Raw genomic sequence first — 5,149 nt, 5'->3', positions numbered from 1 at the left:
TGGATTACTAAGAAAGTCCTTCGAATTCCCCAAGACGTGACAAAGTGTGCAGAGGAAACACCAACCCCTGTTCCAGACGACTGGCAGCCACCAGGCCTCCCAAATGAAAATATCACATCACCTGTGCAATCCTGTACAGATGATCACGGTATCATACATGTGATACCCTTTGTGGATGATGGTCTCCCTCCAGTTGACTCATAAATTTCAACACTAATATTGTAAATTACCTTGTGATGGCCACAGCCATGGCCACACAGACATCTTAAAAAGTGGTAATCTCACACTTTATTTTCTTTAACTTATTCAGTTCTTTCTCCTTAAGATTGTTTCAAATATTTACTTAGATACATATAATGTACAGGACACCTGGTTTATTTTACAACATATACTTAATTTAGTTGACAGTACATTTCTGTTACATTTCATTTCTCCCCACCCTCAAAGGCTTCATGCAGTTTGCTTTGCAAAAGGGACAGCTTAGTAATGTTTCATTGTTAGTCTCCCCTGTGTGTCAAACCTGGTCTGATCAACCAGTATATGTCCCCTTTGTTTCTTTTGTGGCAAGACAGTTGTATGTTTAGTTTGTTATGTTTAGAGCTTAGCTTAGATAAAGCATATTTTATCTTTATTTTATTACTTAACCTCACTCTCCGACAACTTAAGAGACGCACTGGCGACAGATGCTAGTGCCCATGGGTTTTTGCCTCCTCGTCAGCGCGTCCGCTTCCCGTAGATGAGGTTGCTGGTTCGAATCAGAACCTTGCAATACAACTCCGGGCCGGTTACATTTGTGTCATGACCCGGATGGGAGTGAGTTTTAGGAGAGTGAGAGTAACGCAGGCCAGTGAGGCTGTGCAGTGAGTTAACCTCACTCCCTGACACCTGAAGAGACGCACTGGCGACCGATGCTAGTGCCCATGGGTTTTTGCCTGCTCGTCAGCGCATCCACTTCCCGTAGATGAGGTTGCTGGTTCGAATCAGACCCGTGCAATGCAACTCCGGGCGGTTACATTTGTGTCATGACCTGGATGGGAGTGAGAGTAACGCAGGCCAGTGAGGCTGTGCAGTGTGTTAACCTCACTCCTTGACACGTTAAGAGACGCACTCACGACCGATGCTAGTGCCCATGGGTTTTTGCCTCCTCGTCAGTGCGTCTGCCTCCTGTACACGATGTCGCCGGTTCGAGTCAGGACTGGGCTATACAACTAGGGGCCAGTTACATTGGTGCCGTGCCTCACATGTGGAATGTCTATCGGAGTGAGAGTAACGCAGGCCAGCAAGGCTGTGCAGTGTGTTAACCTCACTCCTTGACACCTTAAGAGACGCACTGGCGACCGATGCTAGTGCCCATGGGTTTTTGCCTTCTCGTCAGTGCGTCTGCCTCCTGTACCCGAGGTCGCCGGTTCGAGTCAGGACCGTGCAGTACAGCTCAGGGCTGGTTACACTGGTGTTTATTGTTTGTCTCCCATGTGTGTCAAACCTGGTCTGATCAACCAGTATATGTCCCCTTTGTTTCTTTTGTTGCATGTCAGTTGTATGTTGTTTGTTATGTTTAGAGCTTTATTTACGGTCCGACTTCACATTTTACTTGTGAAGTATAATGAAATTAAGAACAACTACCAGACTCCAGAGGACGGAGAAAAAAAGAAAGAACCGGCCCAGCTCCAAACAACAACAGAAGAGCTAAATAAGGCCCACCGAGAGATTGCCAACCTGACGGAAATTGTCAACCATTTAAAATACAAAGTGAAGACCAATAAGCTGAGGGCTGAGGTCAGCAACCTGGAAACATATCAGCAGTGTTTTAAGGCTGATTTATTGTCGTCCATGATATGCAACTGGGGATGGATGCAGAAACTGAGTCGGCATATCAACATCAAATTGCCTATCTCAGGAACAAGGTGGACTGTTGTATGAGGAGCCAGCAGAATGACTCCAGGACAATGAAAAATGTCTTGGCTTGACCTCTGAGATGTTGTCCTTATTGTGGATTCCTCTGACCCAATTATTGCATAATAGGAAAAATTGTGAAGATCCTGCCTGACTCAAAAGGAGCAGTCCGCAACATCCGTATCAAGACGAAGACAAGCACGCTGGAGAGAGCCATTACTAAGATCTGCCTCTTGGAGGAGCCAACGCCAGGATTGAAATAAGACTGAATAAGATAAAATAATGTAATAATTTGTTTTGAATTAATATGAATATCAATAAATATATAAACAAATATGTATATTTGTCTGTAAGAAATCTGTAAGACAAGTTAATGGTTTGTTATAAAGAACATAATGGCTACACCGATAATTGATATGCTTATTAGCATAGTCAATTAGGGGCAGTCTGTGTTAGAGTCATTTGTTTATTTTGTGGGCCTATTTACCAAGAATGAGCAGCTCTGTGTTTCCCTGGCTGCCCTTTGCTTAATTGGAACTAAAAGTGTCATTTTAGAAATACTTAAAGTCAACTTTAAGAGAATTGCAATATATACTTACTTCTTTAAATTTAACTTATAATACCCGTTTGTGCTATACTTGAAGAACAGTTTAAATATATTTTAAATTTCACATAAATGTGTTCCCTGAACATTTTTATTAGCATTTCATCTTATTAGTAATTTATTACTAGTATACTCCAAGAGCCACTATTAATATCTTGGGAAGCTGCTTTATGAAACCATTCATTCAGTATGAGAATAATGCATTATTAATGCATTGAAAATACCTTGCAAAATGCCCTTTTAGCATAATAAAAATCAGTAAAAATGTGTTTTACAACACACACACACAACTAAAAATCTTTAATTTTGTGTACATTACAAAAATAGATTCCTGTCCATTAAAAAGTACAGCAGCATTTATCACATCTTGACCAAAACACCTTCAAATAAAAATTGAATCAGTAAAATGATATACTGCAAGATCCATAAAGTGTTTTTTTTCTTTCATGAAACTGGCATCCCTCTGGCCTGACTCACTCACAAAACAGATGCAAAGGCCAATCCAAAAAGTCTGCAACTGCTAGTTGAATGCGGCATCTGCATGACAGGGTTTCTAATTAGGAATTACATAAATAAGCGCATTTCACTGGCTTATTCTTGTTTTTATATTAATTAGGTTTAACATAGAAATGGCCTAACTGAGCACCACTTTTGGTTGTTAAATTATGAACATTGTTGGGTGTTTTTTTTTTTCTGTTGTTATTTTGTTGTCGGGTGAACATTTGTCTCTTTTCAGGTCATTGACCAGCTCCTCCCGTGTAGTTCTGGGCTGATTTCTCACCTTTCTTAGGATCATTGAGACCCCACGAGGTGAGATCTTGCATGGAGCCCCAGTCCGAGGGAGACTGACAGTCATGTTTAGCTTCTTCCATTTTCTAATGATTGCTCCAACAGTGGACCTTTTTTTACCAAGCTGCTTGGCAATTTCCCCGTAGCCATTTCCAGCCTTGTGGAGGTGTACAATTTTGTCTCTAGTGTCTTTGGACAGCTCTTTGGTCTTGGCCATGTTAGTAGTTGGATTCTTACTGATTGTATGGGGTGGACAGGTGTCTTTATGCAGCTAACGACCTCAAACAGGTGCATCTAATTTAGGATAATAAATGGAGTGGAGGTGGACATTTTGAAGGCAGACTAACAGGTCTTTGAGAGTCAGAATTCTAGCTGATAGACAGGTGTTCACATACTTATTTGCAGCTGTATTATACAAATAAATAGTTACAAAATCATACATTGTGATTTCTGGATTATTTTTTTTTTAGATTATGTCTCTCACAGTGGACATGCACCTACGGTGACAATTTCAGACCGCTCCATGATTTCTAAGTGGGTGAACTTGCAAAATAGCAGGGTGTTCAAATACTTATTTTCCTCACTGTATGTATGTATGTGTTACATAAATGCAATACAGTTTTGGAAGTAGAGTATTTAGAGATTAACTAAGCCCTTGCCCTGATGTATGCAGGTTGTTTTTGTGACTTCGATTTGAAAGAGAGAAACACATGCATGCAAGCACGAGCCAGACACAGACTACAGCAGCACAACGTGGAGAGGCAACAGGACTCCCATCGTCCATCCTGTTCTGTCATCCAGATTTGATTCTTCCATTGGATTCTCCTTCGCGTGGATCTCAGATAAGCAAAACAAAAGGGGCCTCTAACATTTAACATATGTGCGTATATATATACATATATATATATACATATATACATGTACTCTCACCTAAAGGATTATTAGGAACACCATACTAATACTGTGTTTGACCCCCTTTCGCCTTCAGAACTGCCTTAATTCTACGTGGCATTGATTCAACAAGGTGCTGAAAGCATTCTTTAGAAATGTTGGCCCATATTGATAGGATAGCAGTTGATGGAGATTTGTGGGATGCACATCCAGGGCACGAAGCTCCCGTTTCACCACATCGCAAAGATGCTCTATTGGGTTGAGATCTGGTGACTGTGGGGGCCATTTTAGTACAGTGAACTCATTGTCATGTTCAAGAAACCAATTTGAAATGATTCGAGCTTTGTGACATGGTGCATTATCCTGCTGGAAGTAGCCATCAGAGGATGGGTACATGGTGGCCATAAAGGGATGGACATGGTCAGAAACAATGCTCAGGTAGGCCGTGGCATTTAAACGATGCCCAATTGGCACTAAGGGGCCTAAAGTACATAAAATAAAAAAATACATACATACATACATACATACATACATACATACATACATACATACACACACACACACATACATACATACACATACATACATACATACATAAATATATATATACACACACACACACACACACACAGTAATAGGTTATAACCGTTCATCAACTACAACGGGCCATCCATTGCAGGTACCACCCTTGGCTGGGCCATTCATGGGGAAGGCAAGTTTTGGGAGAATGGTAATTGTACATTGTGATGTAAAATTGTTATTAAAAAAAATTTAGTTTATCCAGTCCGCATTTTTGTTTATTGAACACCACCACCAAAGTACAGACTCAAATCCTGCTGCAATTTGATTTTTCGCTTTATCCTTATCTAGGTTTAGTGACAGAGGAAATGTATTGGTGTGGTTAGGGTGGAGGAATAAGAACATTCACTCTGGAAATCCTCTAAATGTATTTCCTGTTATCTGTGCAAAGCC

This window comes from Micropterus dolomieu, linkage group LG17 (genome assembly GCF_021292245.1).
Source record: "Micropterus dolomieu isolate WLL.071019.BEF.003 ecotype Adirondacks linkage group LG17, ASM2129224v1, whole genome shotgun sequence".
NCBI classification, from domain to species: Eukaryota; Metazoa; Chordata; class Actinopteri; order Centrarchiformes; family Centrarchidae; genus Micropterus; species Micropterus dolomieu.
The sequence above is the reverse complement of the archived record's forward strand: the minus strand, read 5'-3'. Positions refer to the sequence as shown.